At 36.4% G+C, this 24601-nt stretch overlaps 1 pseudogene; it reads right to left on the minus strand.

The window, feature by feature from the left end:
• Window positions 1-23225: 23225 nt before the first annotated feature.
• LOC133082252 (serine/threonine-protein phosphatase PP1-beta catalytic subunit-like) lies at window positions 23226-24186 on the minus strand (annotated as a pseudogene).
• Between the last annotated feature and the right edge of the window lie 415 nt (window positions 24187-24601).

Genomic DNA, 24601 nt, shown 5'->3' on the forward strand with positions numbered 1-24601 from the left:
CTTTTTTTCTTGATGAGTCTGGCTAATGGTTTATCAATTTTGTTTATCTTCTCAAAGAACCAGCTTTTAGTTTTGTTGATATTTGCTATTGTTTTCTTCATTTCTTTTTCATTTATTTCTGATGATCTTTATGATTTCTTTCCTTCTGCTAACTTTGGGGTTTTTTGGTTCTTCTTTCTCTAATTGCTTTAGGTGGAAGGCTGGTTGTTTATTCGAGATGTTGTTTCTTGTTTCTTGAGGTAAACTTGTATTGCTATAAACTTCCCTCTTAGCACTGCTTTTGCTGCATCCCATAGGTTTTGGGTCGTTGTGTCTCCATTGTCATTTGTTTCTAGCTATTTTTGATTTCCCCTTTGATTTCTTCAGTGATCACTTCGTTATTAAGTAGTGTATTGTGTAGCCTCCATGTGTTTGTACTTTTTACAGATCTTTTCCTGTAATTGATATCTAGTCTCATAGTGTTGTGGTCAGAACAGATACTTGATATGTTTTCAATTTTCTTAAATTCACCAAGGCTTGATTTGTGACACAAGATATGATCTATCCTGGAGAATGTTCCATGAGCACTTGAGAAAAATGTGTATTCTGTTGTTTTCGGGTGGAATGTCCTATAAATATCAATTAAGTCCATCTTGTTTAATGTTTCATTTAAAGCTTGTGTTTCCTTCTTTATTTTCATTTTGGATGATCTGTCCATTGGTGAAAGTGGGGTGTTAAAGTCCCCTACTATGATTGTGTTACTGTTGATTTCCCCTTTTATCTCTGTTAGTATTTGCCTTATGTATTGAGGTGCTCCTATGTTGGGTGCATAAATATTTACAATTGTTATATCTTCTTCTTGGATCGATCCCTTGATCATTATGTAGTGTCTTTCTTTGTCTCTTGTTCTAGTCTTTATTTTAAAGTCTATTTTGTCTGATATTAGAATTGCTACTCCAGCTTTCTTTTGATTTCCATTTGCATGGAATATCTTTTTCCATCCCCTCATTTTCAGTCTGTATGTGTCCCTAGGTCTGAAGTGGGTCTCTTGTAGACAGCATATATATGGGTCTTGTTTTTGTATCCATTCAGCCAGTCTCTGTCTTTTCGTCTGAGCATTTAATCCATTTACATTTAAGGTAATTATCGATATGTATGTTCCTATTCCCATTTTCTTAAATGTTTTGGGTTTGTTATTGTAGGTGTTTTCCTTCTCTTGTGTTTCTTGCCTAGAGAAGTTCCTTTAGCATTTGTTGTAAAGCTGGTTTGGTGGTGCTGAACTCTCTCAGCTTTTGCTTGCCTGTAAAGATTTTAACTTCTCCATCAAATCTGAATGAGATCCTTGCTGGGTAGGGTAATCTTGGTTGTAGGTTTTTTTCCTTCATCACTTTAAAAATGTCCTGCCACTCCCTTCTGGCTTGCAGAGTTTCTGCTGAAGGATCAGCTGTTAACCTTATGGGGATTCCCTTGTGTGTTATTTGTTGTTTTTCCCTTGCTGCTTTTAATATGTTTTCTTTATATTTAATTTTTGATAGTTTGATTAATATGTTTCCTGGGTGTTTCTCTTTGGATTTATCCTGTATGGGACTCTCTGTGCTTCCTGGACTTGATTAACGATTTCCTTTCCCATATTAGGGAAATTTTCAACTATAATCTCTTCAAATATTTTCTCAGTCCCTTTCTTTTTCTCTTCTTCTTCTGGGATCCCTATAATTCGAATGTTGGTGTGTTTAATGTTGTCCCAGAGGTCTCTGAGACTGTCTTCAGTTCTTTTCATTCTTTTTTCTTTATTCTGCTTTGCAGTAGTTATTTTCACTGTTTTATCTTCCAGGTCACTTATCCATTCTTCTGCCTCAGTTATTCTCCTCTTGATTCCTTCTAGAGTATTTTTACTTTCATTTATTGTGTGGATCATCATTGTTTGTTTGCTCTTTAGTTTTTCTAGGTCCTTGTTAAATGTTTCTTGTATTTTCTCTATTCTATTTCCAAGATTTTGGATCATCTTTACTATCATTATTCTGAATTCTTTTTCAGGCAGACTGCCTATTTCCTCTTTAGTTATTAGGTCTGGTGGGTTTTTACCTTGCTCCTTCATCTGCTGTGTGTTTTTCTGTCTTCTCATTTTGCTTAACTTACTGTGTTTGGGGTCTCCTTTTCAGAGGCTGCAGGTTCATAGTTCCCGTTGTTTTTGGTGCCTGTCCCCAGTGGCTATGGTTGGTTCAGTGGGTTGTGTAGGCCTCCTGGGCAGGAGACTAGTGCCTGTGTTCTGGTGGATGAGACTGGATCTTGTCTTTCTGGTGGGAAGGTCCACGTCTGGTGGTGTGTTTTGGCGTGTCTGTGGCCTTATTATGATTTTAGGCAACCTCTCTGCTAATGGATGGGGCTGTGTTCCTGTCTTGCTAGTTGTTTGGCATAGGGTGTCCATCACTGTAGCGTGCTGGTTATTGAGTGAAGCTGGGTCTTGGTGTTGAGATGGAGATCTCTGGGAGATTTTCACCATTTCATATTACGTGAAGCTGGGAGGTCTCTTGTGGACCAGTGTCCTGAATTTGGCTCTCCCACCTCAGATGATTAGCACTGACTCCTGGCTGGAGCACCAAGAGCCTTTCATCCACACAGCTTAGAATAAAAGGGAGAAAAAATAGAAAGAAAGAAAGAAAGAGGATAAAATAAAATAAAATAAAATAAAGTATAATAAAATAAAATAAAGTTATTAAAATAAATTAAAACATAATTATTAAGAAAAAAAATTTAAAAAGTTAAAAAAACTCTACCCGGCAAGGATCTCATTCAGATTTGATGGAGAAATCAAGAGCTTTACAGACAAGAAAAAGCTAAGAGAATTCAGCACCATCAAACCAGCTCTACAACAAATGCTAAAGGAAATTCTCTAAGTGGGAAACACAAGAGAAGAAAATGACCTACAAAAACAAACCCAAAACAATTAAGAATATGGTCATAGGAACATAGATATTGATAATTACCTTAAACGTGAATGGATTAAATGCTCCAACCAAAACACACAGGCTTGCTGAATGGATACAAAAACAAGACCCATATATATGCTGTCTACAAGAGACCCACTTCAGACCTAGGGACATATACAGACTGAAAGTGAGGGGATGGAAAAAGATATTCCATGCAAATGGAAATCAAAACAAAGCTAGAGTAGCTATACTCATATCTGATAAAATAGACTTTAAAATAAAGAAGGTTACAAGAGCCAAGGAAGGACACTACATAATGATCAAGAGATCAATCCAAGAAGAAGATATAACAATTATATATGCACCCAACATAGGAACACCTCAATACATAAGGCAACTGTTAACAGCTATAAGAGAGGAAATCGACAGTAACACAATAATAGTGGGGGACTTTAACACCTCACTTACACCAATGGACAGATCATCCAAAATGAAAATAAATAAGGAAAAAGAAGCCTTAAATGACACAATAGACCAGATAGATTTAATTGATATTTATAAGACATTCCATCCAAAAACAGCAGATTACACTTTCTTCTTTAGTGTGCATGGAACATTCTCCAGGATAGATCACATCTTGGGTCACAAATCAAGCCTCAGTAAATTTAAGAAAATTGAAATCATATCAAGCATCTTTTCTGACCACAATGCTATGAGATTACAAATGAATTACAGGGAAAAAAACATAAAAAACACAAACACATGGAGGCTAAACAATACGTTACTAAATAACCAAGAGATCACTGAAGAAATCAAAGAGGAAATCAAAAAATACCTGGAGACAAATGACAACGAAAACACGATGATCCAAAATCTATGGTATGCAGCAAAAGCATTCTAAGAGGGAAGTTTATAGCTATACAAGCCTACCTAAAGAAACAAGAAAAATCTCAAGTAAACAATCTAACCTTATACCTAAAGCAACTAGAGAAAGAAGAACAAACAAAACCCAAAGTTAGCAGAAGGAAAGAAATCATAAAGATCAGAGCAGAAATAAATGAAATAGAAACAAAGAAAATAATAGCAAGGATCAATAAAACTAAAAGCTGGTTCTTTGAGAAGATAAACAAAACTGATAAGCCATTACCCAGACTTATCAAGAAAAACAGGGAGAGGACTCAAATCAATAAAATTAGAAATGAAAAAGGAGAAGTTACAACAGACAGCACAGAAATACAAAGCATCCTAAGAGACTACTATAAGCAACTCTATGCCAATAAAATGGACAACTTGGTAGAAATGGACAAATTCTTAGAAAGGTATAACCTTCCAAGACTGAACCAGGAAGAAACAGAAAATATGAACAGACCAATCACAAGCACTGAAATTGAAACTGTGATTAAAAATCTTCCAACAAACAAAAGTCCAGGACCAGATGGCTTCACAGGTGAATTCTATCAAACATTTAAAGAAGAGCTAACACCTATCCTTCTCAAACTCTTCCAAAAAATTGCAGAGGAAGGAACACTCCCAAACTCATTCTATGAGGCCACCATCACCCTGATACCAAAACCAGATGAAGATGTCACAAAGAAAGAAAACTATAGGCCAATATCACTGATGAATATACATGCAAAAATCCTCAACAAAATATTAGCAAACAGAATCCAACAACACATTAAAAGAATCATACACCACGATCAAGTGGGATTTATCCCAGGGATGCAAGGATTCTTCAATATACGCAAATCAATCAATGTGATACAGCATGTTAACAAATTGAAGAATAAAAACCATATGATCATCTCAATAGATGCAGAAAAAGCTTTCGACAAAATTCAACACCCATTTATGATAAAAACTCTCCAGAAAGTGGGCATAGAGGGAACCTACCTCAACATAATAAAGGCCATATACGACAAACCACGGCAAACATCATTCTCAATGGTGAAAAACTGGAAGTATTTCCTCTAAGATCAGGATCGAGACAAGGATGTCCACTCTCACCACTATTATTCAACATAGATTTGGAAGTCCTAGCCATGGCAATCAGAGAAGAAAAAGAAATAAAAGGAATACAAATCTGAAAAGAAGAAGTAAAATTGTCACTGTTTGCAGATGACATGATATTATGCATAGGGAATCCTAAAGATGCCACCTGAAAACTACTAGAGCTAATCAATGAATTTGGTAAAGTAGCAGGATACAAAATTAATGCACAGAAATCTCTTGCATTCCTATACACTAATGATGAAAAAACTGAAAGAGAAATTATGGAAACACTCCCATTTACCATTGCAACAAAAAGAATAAAATACCTAGGAATAAACCTACCTAGGGAGACAAAAGACCTGTATGCAGAAAACTATAAGACACTGATGAAAGAAATTAAAGATGATACCAACAGATGGAGAGATATACCATGTTCTTGGATTGGAAGAATCAATATTGTGAAAATGACTCTACTACCCAAAGCAATCTACAGATTCAATGCAATCCCTATCAAATTACCAATGGCATTTTTTATGGAACTAGAACAAATCATCTTAAAATTTGTATGGAGACACAAAAGACCCCGAATAGCCAAAGCAGTCTTGAGGGAGAAAAACGGAGCTGGAGGAATCAGACTCCCTGTCTTCAGACTATACTACAAAGCTACAGTAATCAAGACAATATGGTCCTGGCACAAAAACAGAAACATAGATCAATGGAACAAGATAGAAAGCCCAGAGATAAACCCACGCACCTATGGTCAACTAATCTATGACAAAGGAGGCAAAGATATACAATGGAGAAAAGACAGTCTTTTCAATAAGTGGTGCTGGGAAAACTGGACAGCTACATGTAAAAGAATGAAATTAGAACACTCCCTAACACCATACACAAAAATGAACTCAAAATGGATTCAAGACCTAAATGTAAGACCAGACACTATAAAACTCTTCGAGGAAAACACAGGAAGAACACTCTTTGACATAAATCACAGCAAGATCTTTTTTGATCGACCTCCTAGAGGAATGGAAATAGAAACAAAAATAAACAAATGGGAACTAATGAAACTTTAAAGCTTTTGCACAGCAAGGGAAACCATGAACAAGACGAAAAGACAACCCTCAGAATGAGAGAAAATATTTGCAAACGAATCAACGGACAAAGGATTAATCTTCAAAATATATAAACAGCTCATTCAGCTCAATATTAAAGAAACAAACAACCCAATCCAAAAATGGGCAGAAGACCTAAATAGACATTTCTCCAAAGAAGACATACAGATGGCCAAGAAGCGCATGAAAAGATGCTCAATATCACTAATTATTAGAGAAATGAAAATCAAAACTACAATGAGGTATCACCTCACACCAGTTAGAATGGGCATCATCAGAAAATCTACAAACAACAAATGCTGGAGAGGGTGTGGAGAAAAGGATACCCTCTTGCACTGTTTGTGGGAATGTAAATTGATACAGCCACTATGGAGAACAGTATGGAGGTTCCTTAAAAAACTAAAAGTAGATTTACCATATGATCCAGCAATTTCACTACTGGGTGTATACCCAGAGAAAACCATAATTCAAAAAGACACATGCACCCCAATGTTCATCGCAGCACTATTTACAATAGCCAGGACATGGAAGCAACCTAAATGCCCATCGTCAGATGAATGGATAAATAAGTTGTGGTACATATATACAATGGAACATTACTCAGCCATAAAAAGGAACGAAATTGAGTCATTTGTTGAGACGTGGATGGATCTAGAGACTGTCATACAGAGTGAAGTAAGTCAGAAAGAGAAAAACAAATATCGTATATTAACGCATGTATGTGGAACCTAGAAAAATGGTACAGATGAGCCGGTTTGCAGGGCAGAAGTTGAGACACAGATGTAGAGAACAGACATATGGACACCAAGGGGGGAAACTATGGTGGGGTGGGGATGGTGGTGTGCTGAATTGGGCGATTGGGATTGACATGTATACACTGATTTGTATAAAATTGATGACTAGTAAGAACCTACAGTATAAACAAACAAACAAACAAAACAACTAATACTAAACTTTCATTGGGTTATCTGTATGGAAATGTGTTAATATAAATGTTTCAGACATTATGTGAAATTTCTAAAAATCTTATATGTTCTGGTATAATGTTATAAGTCATAATCCTAGTTATTACTTTAAAATGTGTATCTCAGAAAAAACTAAATTTCCTTGTCAATTGCACTATTATGAACTTTCATCAAATCTTTAACCGTGGTCATTTTTAAGTCTTTTGTCATTTACAGACAGTTCTGGGTGTACTCTGATGCTTTTGCAAATATGTTCCTATAAAAGGGTTTCATCTTCAAGGAATTCATAGAAAAGACTCTGACAAGTACAGGTTTCTGGTAACTGTACTGCTGAACTGAATGAATAAGCATTTTCAGGACTCTAATGAAAAACTGATGAACTCATAAAAGTGTTAACAAAAGATCAAGATGAAAAAAAAATTAATTACATGGGACTGAGTGAACTGATGAGGATGATTATAATTTTTGTGACTTTCTGTTTGAATTAAAAAAAAAATCCCACAAGGACTCAGAGGCAAAGAATATAGAAATCAATTTTCACTGCAAAGTAAAGGAGCTGTTACAGTGGAGGATCACTGGACTGAATGTCAATATTATGACATGGTATGAGTGTGTTTCGTGTTTGGTAATTGCAATCATTGTTGCTTTTGTTGTGGTCATCCATTTTCAATGCTTGGTGTCAGTCTATTTATCTCTTGTTAAAATAAAATACAGTGTGTGTGTGTGAAAAAAAATAAAGTTAGGGATATTGATTTAATAAAAAAAAAAAGTAAAAAAAAAGAAAAAAAAACAAAAACGGACGGACAAAACCCTAGGACAAATGGTGAAAGCAAAGCTATACAGGCAAAATCACACACAGAAGCATACACATTCACACTCACAAAAGGAGAAAAAGGGGAAAAAATAATATATCTTTGCTCCCAAAGTCCACCTCCTCAATTGGGATGATTTGTTGTCTATTCAGGTGTTCCACAGATGCAGAGTACATCAAGTTGATTGTGGAGCTTTATTCTGCTGCTCCTGAGGCTGCTGGGAGAAATTTCCCTTTCTCTTCTTTTTTCGCACAGCTCCTGGGGTTCATCTTTGGATTTGGATCTGCCTCTGCGTATAGGTCGCCTGAGGGCGTCTGTTCTTCACCCAGACAGGACAGGGTTAAAGGAGCAGCTGATTCGGGGGCTCTGGCTCGCTCAGGTCGGGGGGAGGGAGGGGTACAGATTCGGGGTGAGCCTACGGTGGCAGAGGCCAGTGTGACGTTGCACCAGCCTGAGGCACGCCGTGTGTCCTCCTGGGGAAGTTGTCCCTGGATCACGGGACCCTGGCAGTGGCGGGCTGCGCAGGCTCCCGGGAGGGGCGGCATGGATAATCACCTGTGTTTGCTCACAGGCTTCTTGGTGGCTGCAGCAGCATCCTTAGCATCTCATGCCTGTCTCTGGGGTCCACGCTCATAGCCGTGGCTTGCGCCTGTCTCTGGAGCTCCTTTAAGCAGCGCTCTTAATCCCCTCTCCTTGCGCACCAGGAAACAAAGAGGGAAGAAAAAGTCTGTTCCAGACCTTTTCCCGGAGTCCCTCCTGGCTAACCGTGGCGCACTAGCCCCCTTCAGGCTGTGTTCACACCGCCAACCCCAATCCTCTCCCTGCGATCTGACCAAAGCCCGAGCCTCAGCTCCCTGCCCCCGCCCACCCTGGCAGGTGAGCAGACAAGCCTCTAGGGCTGGTGAGTGCTGGTCGGCATCGATCCTCTGTGCAGGAATCTCTCCGCTTTGCCCTCTGCACCCCTGTTGCTGCACTCTCCTCCATGGCTCCAAAGCTCCCCTCTCCACCCCCCACAGTCTCCACCCGCGAAGGGGCTTCCTAGTGTGTGGAAACCTTTCCTCCTTCATAGCTCCCTCCCACTGGTGCAGGTCTCGTCCCTATTCTTTGTCTCTGTTTTTTTCTTTTTTCTTTTGCCTTACCCAAGTACGTGGGGCGTTTCTTGCCTTTTGGTAGGTCTGAGGTCTTCTACCAGCGTTCAGTAGGTGTTCTATAGGAGCAGTTCCACATGTAGATGTATTTCTGATGTATCTGTGGGGAGGAAGGTGATTTCCGTGTCTTACTCTTCCGCCATCTTGATGCTCTCTCCTTATATTAGGTCTTTAATCCATTTTGAGTTTATTTTTGTGTATGGTATTAGGTAGTGTTCTAATTTCATTCTTTTACATGTAGCTGTCCAGTTTTCCCAGCACAACTTATTGAAGAGACTATCTTTTCTCCATTTCATATTCTTGTCTCCTTTGTCATAGATTAGATGACCATAGTTGTGTGGGTATATCTCTGGGCTTTCTATCCTGTACCACTGATCTATATTTCTGTTTTTATGACAGTACCATACTGTCTTGATTACTGTAGTTTTGTAGTATAGTCTGAAATCAGGGAGCCTGATTTGTCCAACTCCGTTTTTCTTTCTCAAGATTCCTTTTGTTACCACTTCCTAGAGTAATGAAAATAAACACAAAAGTACACAAATGGGACCTAATTAAATTAAAAGCTTTTGCATAACAAAGGAAACCATAAACAGGATGACAAGACAACCCTCATAATGGGAGAAAATATTTACAAATGAAGCAACTGACAAAGGATTAATCTCCAAGATATACAAAGAATGCATGCAGCTCAATATTAAAAAAACAAACTAATCAAAAAATGGATGGAAAACCTAAATAGATATTTCTCTAAAGAAGACATACAGATGGCCAAGAGACACATGAAAAGATGCTCAACATCACTAATTATTAGAAAAATTCAAATCAAAACTCCAATGAGATATCACCTCACACTGGTCCAGATGGCCGTCATGAAAAATCTGCAAACAATAAATGCTGGAAAATGTGTGGCGTAATGGGAACCCACTTGCTGTGTTGGTGGGAATGTAAATTGATACAGCCACTATGGAGAACAGTATGGAGTTCCTTAAAAAACTAAAAATAGAACTACCATATGACCCAGCAATCCCACTACTGGGCATATACCCAGAGAAAATCATAATTCAAAAAACACATGTACCCCAATGTTCTTTGCAGCACTATTTACAATAGCCAGCACTATTTACAATAGCCAGTACAATAGCCAAACAACCTAAATATCCATCAACAGATGAAATGATAAAGAAGATGTGGTACATATATACAATGGAATTTTACTCAGCAATAATAATGAACGAAATTTGGTCATTTGTAGATTTATGGATGGACATAGAGTGTGTCATACAGAGTGAAGTAAGTCTGAAAGAGAAAAAAAATGTCGTATATTAATGCATATATGTGGAATCTAGAAAAATGTTACAGGTGAACCTATTTGCAGGGCATGAATAGAGATGCAGACATAGAGAACGGACATGTGGACACAGGGGTGGAAGGGGAGGGTGTGATGAATTGGGAGATTAGGATTGACATGCATACACTACCATGTGTAAAATAGATAGGTTGTGGGAACCTGCTGTTTAGAACAGGGAGCTCAGCTTGGTGCTCTGTGATGACCTAGATTGGTGGGATGTGGGGGTGGGAGGGAGGTCCAAAATAGAGGGGATATATGTATACATATAGCTGATTCACTTCGTTTTACAGCAGAAACTAATACAACATTGTAAAGCAATTATACTCCAATAAAAATCAAAAATCTATTTTGTCTGATATGAGTATTGCTACTCCAGCTTTCTTTTGATTTCCATTTTCATGGAATATTTTTCCATCCCCTCACTTTCAGTCTGTATGTGTCTGTAGATCTGAAGTAGGTCTCTTGTAGACAGCAGATATATATATAGGGGTCTTGTTTTTGTATCCATTCAGCCAGTCTATGTTTTTCAGTTAGAGCATTTAATCCATTTACATTTAAGGTAATTATTGATATGTATGTTCCTGTTTCCATTTTGTTCATTGTTTTGGATTTGTTTTTGTAGGTCTTTTTTCTTCCCTTTTTCTTTCGTTCTCTTTTCTTTTGATTTGATGACTAACTTTAGTGTTGTGTTTGGATTCTGTTTTCTTTTTTGTGTGTGAATCTATTGTAGATTTTCAGTTTGCAGTTACCATGAAGTTTTGGTATAACAGTTTATGTATATATATATATATATATATATATATATATATATATATATATATTATTTTAAGTTGCTGGTCTTTTAATTTCAAATGCATTTCCAATATCCTGCATTTGGCATTGGTGCTCTCCTCTTCTCACAGTTCCTGGTTTTGATATCATATTTGTATGCAGGTGATTTCCTACCTTGACTGTATGTTTGCCTTTAACAGTGAGCTTTTCCATTCAAAATTTTCTTGTTGACTGTTGTGGTCTTTTCTTTTCCACTTAGAGAAGTTCCTTTAGCATTTGTTGCAAAGCTGGTCTGGTGGTGCTGAATTCTCTTAGCTTTTGCTTGTCTGCAAAGCTTTTGATTTCTCCATTGAATCTCAATAAGCACCGTGCTGGGTAGAGTATTCTTGTTTGTAGATTCTTCCCTTTCATCACCTTAAATATATCATGTCACTCCCTTTTGGCCTGCAGAGAAATCAGCTGATAACCTTACGGAAATCCTCTTGTATGTTATTTGTTGTCTTTCCCATGTTGCATTTAATATTTTTTCTTTGTCTTTAATTTTTGTTGGTTTGATTACTATGTGTCTTGGCATGTTCCTCCTTGGGTTTATCCTCCCTGAGACTCTCTGCACTTCTTGGATTTGGGTGACTGTTTCCTTTCCCAAGTTAGGGAAATTTACAGCTATTATCTCTTCAAGTATTTTCTCAGGTCCTTTCTCTCTCTCTTCTTCTGGGACCCCTGTAATGTGAATGTTCGTGCATTTAATGTTGTCCCAGAGGTCTCTTAGACTGTCTTCATTTCTGTTCATTCTTTTTTCTTCATTCTGTTCCATGGCAGTGATTTCCACCATTCTGTCTTCCAGCTCACTTATCCGTCTTCTGCCTCAGTTATTCTGCTCTTGATTCCTTCCAGTGTATTTTTCATTTCAGTTATTGTATTGTTCACTTCTGGTTTTTTGTTCTTTAGTTCTTCTAGGTCTCTGTTAAACATTTCTTGTATCTTCTGAATCTGTGTCTCCATACTTTTACCAAGATCTTGGATCATCTTTACTATCATTTCTCTGTATTCTTTTTTGTGTAGATTGCCTATGTCCACTTCATTTAGTTGTTCTTCTGGGGTTTTACATTTTTCCTTCATCTGGGACATATTCCTCTGTAATCTCATTTCCACAGGCTGCAGGATTGTAGTTCTTTTTGCTTGCTGTCTGTGCTCTGGTGGATGAGGTTGTCTAAGAGGCTTGTGTGGGTTTCCTGATGGGAGGGACCAGTTCCTGCCCACTGGTGGTTGGAGCTGGGTTTTGTCCCTCTGGTGAGCAGAGCTGTGCTCAGGAAGACTTTAAGCAGCCTGTCTGCTGTTGGGTGGGGCTGTGTTCCCACCCTGTTGGTTGTTTGGCCTGAGGCATCCCAAAACTGGAGCCTACAGGCTGTTGGTTGGGGCTAGGTCTTGGGGAGGAAATGGCAGGCTCCAGGAGGGCTCATACAATGAGTACTCTCCAGAAGTGCTGCTGCCCTTGTCTTTGTCTCCACAGTGAGCCACAGTTTCCCCTGGCTCTGTAGGAGACTCTTCAGTATTAGCAGGTAGGTCTGACCCAGTGTCTCACGAGGTCACTGCTTTTTCCCTGGGTCCTGGTGTGCACGAGAACTTGTGTGCACCCTCCATGAGTGGAGTTTCATTTTTCCCCCAGTCTTGTGGAATACCTGTGATCAATTCCCACTGGCCTTCAAAGTCAGATTCTCTGGGGTCTCCTCCTCCTGTTGCCAGATCCCCAGGCTGGGAATCCTGACGTGGCAATCAGGACTTTCACTCCTGTGGGAGAACCTCTGTGGCTTAATTATTTTCTGGTTTGTGGATTGTCTACCTGGTGGGTATGGGATTTGATTTTATCGTGATTTCCCCCTTCCTACCATCTCATTATGGCTTTTTCTTTGTCTTTGGATGTAGGGTATCCCTTTTGGTAGGTTCCATCATTTTTTGTCAGTGGTGGTTCACCAGTTAGTTGTGGTTTTCATGTTTTCATAAAAGGGGTGAGCTCACATCCCTCTACATTTCCATCTTGAGACCAGTCTCCAACAAAGTTTATGCATTTTAAGTAAACAATCTTTTAGTCATACTTTATGCACTTTTCTGTGATGCTAGACAATTTTATTCATCAAGTGACAGTGAGGTACTTTGGCTTGACTCCAAAACGCCTCAAACGGAATACAGGTTAATGAATGAAAGACGTTGAGATGTGAGCTTCATTGTTTCCTCATATAAAAGAGTATGATGACCATATGAATCTCAGGGTATGAAGATTCAGAGTGGACTATATGTTTGTGTAATTCATATTATTATTGGACCCTTATATTTTGATAATAAAATATTTTTCTATGCAACTTTCTTCCCCCCATCCTTGTCACCCCACCCATTCACATATTTTCCTCCTAAAATGAGATGGAATTTACTGTTTGTAGAATAAACCAGTTTAAGAGAAATATCCACACAGAAATTTGTAAAACACCTTTTTGTACTGGATTCAATCTGTGTGTTTTAATAGCTTTTTATCCCCTCAATTTCATTAGACAAATTGAGATAGATTGCCAGTCTTATTAGCAGTAAGCTGTGAGGTTTGAGCTGGCTCTTCTAGTAAAGGTAAGATTCAGATTGGTGCTGAAGGAAGGCAGAATGCTGGGCATGTTGGAACAGGATATGTGAGAAATGGCGTCAAATAAAGACATAGAGATGGGAAGAATGTGGCATGTGTGTGGGGCAACAAGGTGTCTGGTGTGATTTGGGCATAAGATTTGTTTCAAACAATAGGAGATAGGAGCATTGGTAAAGGGAGTGAGGGTGGGAGGGAGGGAGAAGGAGAAAGAGAGTGGAAGAGAGAGTGCGGGGGAGATTGAAGGAATAGGAAAGTAGAGGAAATTGACTGAAGACATTGAATGCCAGAGTAAAGATTATAAGCTTGATCTGATAAACAATAAAGAATCCTTCTAAATTCTTAATCTAAGAGTGAAGACTAGTGTTGGCCATGATGAATGTATGGTTTTGGAAGATTAATTTAGTCTCAATGTGCAAGATGGATAGAATAGGAGAAATACCTTGGTGGCAGAGAAATTGATTTATTTGCTATTGTAGTAATCCTTTTATTGTCTTAGACTATTATTAATTGCCAATCTTCTTTTTGATTTATAAGAATTCCAGTTTAAGTTGGCTGATGTGTAACTCACATTCCTTAGGGAACATTTGGACTCAGGGTATTGTCATTTTTGTGACTTTGAACATTTGAGAACTTGATCACAGTTAGGAAGTAAAGAGTGGTATAATGGGAAACATAGGATCCTTTATTTATGTAGAAAGACACATTACTATTTGGCCATTGGGAAGTGATATGATGTCAATTAGGATTCCATTTAATATACAGAGTGAAATTAGAAAAATAAATATTAAAAAAATAACCCCTGTATTCTAGTCGTTTCCATTTTTAAACCTGGAAAATTGTAAAGGAAAGATAAAAGACCCATATCATTCCTTTTAAAATTATTAATGGCTTTAGAGATAATATAATAAATGATGATAGTTCTTATTAGATGTAAACTCTATCTTCCTAGAATCAGCAATACATTTGATGTTTTTAATATTAATTTCAACAGAAAATTGGCAATATATCAAGTTTTTTAATCAGAAAAGTGTATTTGGAAGTAAATGTTGAAAAACTTAATCACATTTTAAGAAATTAACACAAAGATATCTACGTAAGAGAAACTTCATCTATACTTCAGATGGATGAGATTTATAGATGTAAAGTCACCTATAAAAAGTCTGAGAGTAAGCATTGGATAATGGCATTTTATTGCACGTCAATAATTTCTTATCAGATTTCTTCAGAAGGTATGCTAATAATATTAAAGTTTTAATTACTATTCCTCAGTACACAGTACCTACTAACCTGGAACTAGAAATGTGTAATTAACAGTTTTCAATACACATATAAGATTGTAATAAGGATAATTCATCTTACAAATGATGAAATAATTTATTGACTCTCTTGTACATTTAAAACTTGGAAAGAAAGTTACACTATTCTAACATTTCAAAATTGTGTCTCAAAGCACTTAAAGGAAAATGCAGCTGGACCTGGAATATGTTTCCATTATTTTCTCACCTCATCTAAGTTGTGGGTGATGGCCTGTGGGGCACTATTAGTATCATTTATTAGAAGTAAAATAAAGCAAGGTAAAATGTTCAAAATATGATGATTATGTTGCATCACTATAGTTTTAGTAGGAATAAAAGTGAAATTGGCTATCTTTTTAAATGAGGGTCTTAATGAAGTCTTTGAATCAGAAAATAATGCAAACTTTTGGCTTTAGTCAGTCCTCTTGAGCTATGCTACAAGTGAGTATTCCTTCCCTTGTGAGGCTACTGTTTTCAATGCTTTTTACTTTGACAGGGAAGACATGCCTCTATGTCTTTATTCATGCTGTTTCTTGTGCTTAGAATGTCACCCAACTTACTTCTTTAAATATACATTTTTACATTAAAATATCATGAACTACATTTTAGACACAAAAGATGAAGAATAATAATAAAAGGAGCAATAATGTACTCACCATCTAGTTAAGAAATAGAATATTACTAGTACCAGCAGTCCCTCATATGCCTCTATCTAATTGAAACCCCTTTCTTCCCTCTCAGATGAAGTAAGCACTCTTAATTTTGTATGAATATTTCTCTCTTGCTTTCCTGTACAACTATAGCCTCTATGCAGATTTCCTTGAACAACATGTTATTTAGTTTTGCCAGCTTTTGTACTTCATGTAAATGGAATGATATCATACATATTTTCCCAACTTGTTTCATTTATTCAAAACAGTGTTTGTAAAATTCATCTATATTGTTGCATGTAAATCTAGTTCATTCATTTTCACTGAATATAATATTTCAGTTAACAAATATACCACCTGCAAATCCACCTGGATGTACTGTTTTTCTAACAGACAGATTTTAAATCCCTGATTCAATTTGTCATCTCTGTAAGACTAATTAGGCTGTATGTTTCCTCATAAGTCAGTTTTAGAAAATTTTATTTTTCTACCATCTAGGTTTTTTAAATATTTAGGCATAAAGTGGTTTATAATTTTTGTATACTTTTGTTAAGGTTTCTGGGGCTTCATTGATCTAAGGATTTTTATTCTTCAACAGTTATGAAAAATTCTCAGCCATTATATTTTTATATATTGAATATTTCACTTTTCCCATTCTCACTTTAGTCTCCTTCTAGAATTTGGATTAGATCTATGTTAGACTGTCTCACTCTATCCTCCATGTCTTTTCACTTCGCTTTTATATTTTCCACTTTTTGTATCTGTGGATTTTATTTGAGATAATTTCTTAGGAAGTATTTTTCAGTTCACTAATTCTCCTTTAGATGTGCCTAAAATGTTGTTTAATGCACTGGCTAAATTTTAAATTTCAGTGTTTATATTTTTTATTTCTAGATATTGTGTTTTGTTCCTTTTCAACTTAGTTTGGTCATTCCTCAGTCATATTTTCAAGTTTTCCTTTTATCTATTTAATATTTTAATAATACTTTTTATATTCTGACCTAGTCAATACTAAATCTAAAATCATTACTGTTATGTCTGTTAACCTTTTTTTTTCCAGCTGACTCTCACTTATGGTACCTCATTTATTTGTTTGTTTTGATATTTTGAAATATGAGTTACATATTTTCTTTGGAATTTCATTTTTGGAAATTCTGTGTGACCTTGAGTAAAAATGTGTTATTCCTGAAAGCTTTGCATTTTATTCTGATGGGGGCACTACCCATCTGAGACAACTTTAAATTCTTCACTAGAGACTTTTATAACCACAAAGGTACTGTAAATTTGTAAGAAACACATGTGAGGGATGGTTATCTTTATGAATTCTGAGGGACAATTTAGTTCTATGTATTTTATAATTTCCATTATGATATTTTCTTAAACCTGAATTACTTAGTAATGGATATTTTTTAGTATCCTAAGGAAAGTAATGGCTGCTTTGTAACTGATAGCTACTGTAGGTAGAGAATGTGGTCTGTATTATATAATATAATTGTAATTGTTTTTAGTGCTTAAAACACAATAAATTTCCATAAACTGAACATACCTATGTAACAAGCACCTAAATAAGGAAACAGAACACTGCTAAGCATCCCAGAAGCACCATTTGTTCTCCCTTCCAACAAGAAAACTATTATCCTGACCTCATGTATTATATATTTGAAAATGATTATTTCATTTAAGTACAACATGCTTTCAGAAAAAGTGCATAAATCATGATTTCTTAGTTTAATGTATTTTCACCAAGTAAATACTCTCACAAGACAACTATACATATCATGAAATAAAAATTTTCAAATCTTTATTCTGTAGAACTTGAACTTACACAGAGCTGTATGTCAATTATATTAGCAAAACTGGAAGAAAAAAATTTTTAAAAATGTAGGAATTTTAGTAAATAATCAGATAAGTGTACATTTGCATTCATCCCCTGTTTGGCTAATGTGTTTAACAAAATTTATTTCATTAAATAAATTGTAAAGCAACCATATTCCAAAGGAAAAAAAAGAATGTTCATAAAGACATTTTTCATAATAACAAAATACTCAAAGCCATTCAAATAAATTAATACATTGCATTACTGTTAAAAAAAGAAATACTCTATAGAAATGAAAATGAAGAACTAAAGCTATATTCAAAAGTGTGGATGAATCTCACAAGCATAATATTAAGCAAAAGAAGACAAACACAAAACAGTACATACTGCATGCTTCTATGTACGTAAAACTCACAATCCATTAAAAAAAATGAGGCTAGAAATCAGGAAAGTGGTTTTCTTTGACAAAGTGGGAAATTAGTAAAAAGGAGGGGCAGAAGGGAGTATAGTTGTTTTACACTGCTGTGTCAGTTTCTGCTGTACAGCAAAGTGAATCAGCTATACCTATACATATATCCCCTCTTTTCTAGATTTCCTTCCCACTTAGGTCAACACAGAGCACTGAGTAGAGTTCCCTGTGCTATATGGTAGGCTCTCATTAGTTATCTATTTTATACACAGTAGTGTATATATGTCAATCCTAATCTCCAAATTCATCCCACCCACCCCCTTTCCATCTTGGTATCCATACGTTTGTTCACTATGTCTGTGTCTCTATTTCTGCTATGCAAATAAGATCATCTATAGCATTTTCCAGATTGCACATATATGTGTTAATATACGATATTTCTTTTTCTCTTTCTGACTTCACTCTGTATGACTGTCTCTAGGTGCATCCACATCTCTGCAAAAGACACAATTTCTTTCCTTTTTATGACTGAGTAATATTCGATTCTGTATATGTACCATATCATTATTGATTCCTCTGTTGATGGACATTTACGCTGCCTCCAAGTCCTGGCTATTGTAAATAGTGCTGCAATGAACACTGGGGTGCATATATCTTTTCGAAGTATGGTTTTCTTTGGGTATATGCCTAGGAGTGGGATTGCTGGGTCATATGACAGCTTATTTTCAGTTTTTTAAGGAACCTCCATACTGTTCTCCATAGTGACTGTATCAATTTACATTCCCACCTACAGTGGCAGAGGGTTCCCTTTTTTCCACACCCTCTCCAGCATTTATTGTTTCTAGATTTTTTGATGATGGCCATTCTGACCGGTGTGAGGTGATACCTCATTGTAGTTTTGATTTACATTTCTCTAATGATTAGTGATGTTGAGCATCTTTTCATGTGTATGTTGGCCATCTGTATCTCTTCTTTGGGGAAATGTCTATTTAGGTCTTCTGCCCATTTTTTCATTAGGTTGTTTGTTTTTTAATATTGAGCTGCACAAGCTGTTTGTATATTTTGGAGATTAATTCCTTGTCAGTTGCTTCATTTGCAAATATTTTCTCCTATTCTGAGGGTTGCTTTTTTACCTTGTTTATGGTTTCCTTGGCTGTGCAAAAGGTTTTAAGTGTAATTAGGTTCCATTTGTTTATTTTTGTTTTTATTTTCATTACTCTAGGAGGTGGGTCAAAAAAGATCTTGCTGAGATCTATGTCAACGAATGATCTACCTATGTTGTCCTCTAAGAGTTTTATAGTGTCTGGCCTTACATTTGGGTCTTAAATCCATTTTGAGTTTATTTTTGTGTATGGTGTTAGGGAGTGTTCCAATTTCATTCTTTTACATGTAGCTGTCCAGTTTTGCCAGAACCACCTATTGAAGAGACTGTCTTTTCTCCATTGTATATTCTTGCCTTCTTTGCCATAGATTAGGTGACCATAGGTGTGTGGGTTTATCTCTGGGCTTTCTATCTTGTTCCATTGATCTATATTTCTGTTTTTGTGCTTGTGTCATACTGTCTTTATTACTGTAGCTTTGTAGTATAGTCTGAAGTCAGGAAGCCTGATTCCTCCAGCTCCATTTTTCTTTCTCAAGATTGCTTTGGCTATTCAGGGTCTTTTGTGTTTCTGTACAAATTGTAAAATTTTTGTTCTACTTCTGTGAAAAATGCCATTGGTAATTTGACAGGGATTGTAATGAATCTGTAGATTGCTTTGGGTAGTATAGTCATTTTCACAATATTGATTCTTCCAATCCAAGAACATGATATATCTCTGTTTGTGTCATCTTTAATTTCTTTCCTTAGTATCTTATAGCTTTCTGCATAGAGGTCTTTTGCCCCCTTAGGTAGGTTTATTCCCAGGTATTTTATTCTTTTTCTTGCAATGGTAAATGGGATTGTTTCCTTAATTTCTCTTTCTGATCTTTCATCATTAGTGTATAGGAATGCAAGAGATTTTTGTGTATTAATTTTGTGTCTTGCAACTTTACTAAATTCAATGATTAGGTCTAGTAGTTTTCTGGTGGCATCTTTAGGATTTTTTATGTATAGTATCATGTCATCTGCAAACAATGACAGCTTTATTTCTTCTTTTCCAATTTGGATTCCTTTTATTTAATTTTCTTCTCTGACTGCTGTGGCTAAGACTTCCAAAGCCATTTTGAATAATAGTGGTGAGAGTCGACAGCCTTGTCTTTTTCCTGATCTTAGAGGAAATGCTTTTAGTTTTTCACCATTGAGAATGGTGTTTGCTGTGTGTTTGTCGTATATGGGCTTTATTATGTTGAGATATGTTCCCTATGTGCCCACTTTCTAGAGGGTTTTTGTCAGAAATGGGGGTTGAATTTTGTCAAAAGCTTTTTCTGCATCTATTGAGATGATCATATGGTTTTTATTCTTTAATTTGTTAATATGGTGTATCACATTGATTGATTTGCGTATATTGAAGAATCCTTGAATCCCTGGGATAAATCCCACTTGATCATGATGTATGATCCTTTTAATGTGTTGTTGGGTTCTGTTTGCTAGTATTTTGTTCAGGAGTTTTGTGTCTATGTTCATCAGTGATATTGGCTTGGAATTTTCTTTTTTGTGATATCTCTGTCTGGTTTTGGAATCAGGGTGATGGTGGCCTCGTAGAATGAGCTTGGGAGTGTTCCTTCTTCTGCAATTTTTTGGAAGAGTTTGAGAACTGTAGGTGTCAGCCCTTCCCTAAATGTTTGATAGAATTCTCCTGTGAAGCCATCTGGTCCTGGACTTTTGTTTGTTGGAAGATTTTTAATCACAGTTTCAATTTCATTACTTGTGATTGGTCTGTTCATATTTTCTATTTCTTCCTGGTTCAGTATTGGAAGGATGTACTTTTCAAAGAATTTGTCCATTTCTTCCAGGTTGGCCATTTTATTGACATAAGTTGCTTGTATTAATCTCTTATGATCTTTTGTATTTCTGCAATGTCAGTTGTAACTTCATTTTAATTTCTAATTTTGTTGACTTGAGTTCTCTCTCTTTTTTTCTTGATGAGTCTAGTTGAAGGTTGATCAATTTGTTTTTCTTCTCAAAGAGCGAGCTTTTAGTTTCATTGATCTTTGCTATTGCTTTCTTCATTTCTATTTCATTTATTTCTGCTCTGATCTTTATGTTTTCTTTCCTTTACTAGGTTATTTTGTTGTTGTTGTTGTTGTTCTTTTGCCATTTGCTTTAGGTGTATGGTTAGGTTGTTTATTTGAGATTTTTCTTATTTCTTGAAGCAGTATCATATTGCTATTAACTACCTTCTTAGACCTGCTTTTGTTGCATCCCATAGGTTTTTGTTCATGGTGTTTTCATTGTCATTTGTTTCCTGGTATTTTTTGATTTCCTTTTTGATTTGTTCAGTGATCTCTTGGTTAATTAGCAGCATACTGTTTAGCCTCCATGTATTTGTGCTTTTTACATTTTTTTTCCTGTAATTGATTTCTAATCTCATAGCGTTGTGGTCGGAAAGATGCTTGCTATGATTTAAGTTTCATTTAATTTACCAAGGCTTGATTTGTGACCCAAGATGTGATCTGTCCTGGAGTATTTTCCGTGTGTACTTGAGAAGAAAGTGTATTCTGCTGCTTTTGGATAGAATGTCCTATAAATATCAATTAATTCTATCTTGTCTAATGTATCATTTAAGGCCTGTGTTTCTGTATTAATTTTCTGTCTGGATGATCTATCCATTGGTGTAAGTGGAGTGTTAAAGTCCCCCAATATTACTGTGTTACTGTTGATTTCCCCTTTTATGGCTGTTAGCATTTGCCTTATGTATTTTTGGTGCATAAATATTTATAATTTTTATATCTTCTTCTTGTATTGATTCCTTGATCATTTTGTTGTGTCTTTTCTTGTCTCTTTTAATAGTCTTTATTTAAAAGTCTATTTTTTCTGATATGAGTATTGCTACTCCAGCTTTCTTTTGATTTCCATTTGCATGGAATATCTCTTTCCATCCCCTCACTTACAGTCTGTATGTGTCCCGAGCTCTGAAGTGGGTGTCTTTTAGACAGCATATATACAGGTCTTGTTTTTGTATCCATTCAGCCAGTCTGTGTCATTTAGTTGGAGCAATTAATCCATTTACATTTAAGGTAATTATTGATATTTATGTTCCTATTACCATTTTCTTAATTGTTTTGGGTTTGTTTTTGTAGGTGTTTTTCTTCTCTTGTGTTTCCCGCCTAGAGAAGTTCCTTTAGCGTTTGTTGAAAGTTGGTTTGGTGGTGCTGAATTCTCTTAGGTTTTGCTTGTCTGTTAAGCTTTTGATTTCTCCGTTGAATCTGAATGAGATCCTTGCTGGGTAGAGTATTCTTGGTTTTAGTTTTTTTCCCTTTCATGACTTTAAATATATTCTGGCACTCCCTTCTGGCTTGCAGAGTTTCTGCTGAAAAATAAGCTGATAAGCTTATGGGTATTTCATTGTATATTATTTATTGCTTTCCTCTTGCTGCTTTTAATACATTTTCTTTGTATTTAATTTTTGTTAGTTTTATTAATATGTGTCTCAGAGTGTATCTCCTTGGGTTTATCCTGCATGGTATTCTCTGTACTTCCTGGAATTGGGTGATGATTTTCTTCCCCATGTTAGGGAAGTTTTCAACTATAATCTCTTCAAATATTTTCTCAGACTCTTTCTCTTCCTCTTCTTCTTCTCGGACCCTTATAATTCGAATGTTTTTGCATTTAATGTTGTCCCAGAAGTCTCTGAGACTGTCCTCGTGTCTTTCATTCTCTTTTTCTTTGTTCTGCTCCATTGCAGCTATATCCACCATTCTATCTTCCAGCTCACTTATCCATTCTTCTGCCTCAGTTATTCTGCTATTTGTTCCTTCTAGTGTATTTATCATTTCAGTTATTGTGTTGTTCATCACTGATTGTTTGTTCTTTATTTCTTCTAGGCCCTTGTTAAACAATTCATGTATCTTCTCAATCTGTGCCTCTATTCTATTTCTGAGATCTTAGGTCATCTTTAGTATCATTACTGTAAATTCTTTTTCAGGTAGATTGCCTATTTCCTCTTCATTTATTTGGTCTTGTGGATTTTTACCATGCTCCTTCGTCTGCAACATATTTCTCTGTCATCTCATTTTGTCTAACTTACTGTGTTTGTGGTCTCCTTTCTGCAGGCTGCAGGGTTGTAGTTCCGTTTGCTTCCGTTTTCTGCCCCCTGGTGGATGATCATAAAGGGTGTCAAATGGCTTGATGGTTTTACAGTGCACACTTATATATTATGAAGTATGTCCTTAACAAATCTGATGGTTTCTTTACAGAGTTCCTTTCTTCACCTTTTCTTCAATGGATTAGCTGTTCAAGGTGGAGTGACAGGATGTCCTGAACTCAGTCCACCGTATTGGTTCTTAGCTTTCTTTTCAGATGACTTCAATATCTGAAATGAACACATCAAAGTTGCATCCACACTCATCATTCCACCAGCATTATCAAACTTGCCAAAGTAATTTGGGGCTGAAAATATGGTTACCAATTATCACTTAGCAAAGATTTCATATCCATCTTCCACCACCTGATGAGCTTGACAAATCAAGTCTAAATCATGACGATTCAGAAATTTACCAGTGACAACAGCTCCAAAAGTGAAGGAAACACCACGACCATTTTCTTCCCAAACTTGCACTTCCTTGTCTGGGTCAGACCACAACAAATCACAGAGCAAACCTGACCTGTGTCAGGGACTTCAGTAGGTCTCATAATTCTCCAAATCTGCTCCATAGATTGCAGGTCTGGTAACAGTCCTCCATGACAACAGAAAATCTTCTCATCCACAATGGCAGCTGTAGGCAGACAGTTGAAACAATCAGTTAAGGTCTTCCATAATTTAATATTAAACCTTCTTTTGCATTAATCATAGAATCCATAAATGCAATTGACTCTAGCACAGTCATGTTTTCCTCTTAAGAGAAAGAAATTCCCTGGATATTTGATTTTATAAGCCAATAGCAAACAAATGGTTTCCAAAGACTGCTTTCCTCTGTCCACATAATCTCCTAAGAAAAGATAGTTGGCTTCTGGGGGAAAGCATCCGTATTCAAATATTCACAGCAAATCTGTATACTGTCCATGAATACCTCCACAAATTTTCAGTGGCCCTTCCAATTCCAAAATAATAGGCTGGCTGAGAAAGTTCTCCCGAGATTTGATACATAAGCCCTGAACTTCTGCTTCAGTCATCTGCACAAAATTCCTGGACAACATCCTTACACCTCTAGCAGTCTGGTGATAAGACTGTCCACATTCAGTTCCCCATCTGCCATCTTGTTGGCACCAGATGCTCCATCCTGGGGAACAAGGCCTTCTCAGGCACGGGGGCTGTGACAACAGCTTGACATTCCCTCATCTATGAGTCATGCAGCGTTTTGACCCCGGTTCCAACTCCTCCTTCCCCACCAAGTAGTGGAGGGCACACACACACTCGAAGGCACCCACGATAAATAAAGAAAGAAAGAAAGAAGTGGAGCCTCCACAAACCAGGCCATGTCAGACCCAGCAGCCCTAAACATTCTTGTATATATCTTTTGGTACACAAATATACACAATTCTGTACATTCTATATACAATACTGTAGATGTGGAATTATTTAACCAAAGGAATATGCTAATTTATACTTTGTACATGAATGAAGGAGATTATTTGTCTCTCAGTATTGTCACCAGCATCTAGTGTCACTAA

This window comes from Eubalaena glacialis, chromosome X (genome assembly GCF_028564815.1).
Source record: "Eubalaena glacialis isolate mEubGla1 chromosome X, mEubGla1.1.hap2.+ XY, whole genome shotgun sequence".
NCBI classification, from domain to species: Eukaryota; Metazoa; Chordata; class Mammalia; order Artiodactyla; family Balaenidae; genus Eubalaena; species Eubalaena glacialis.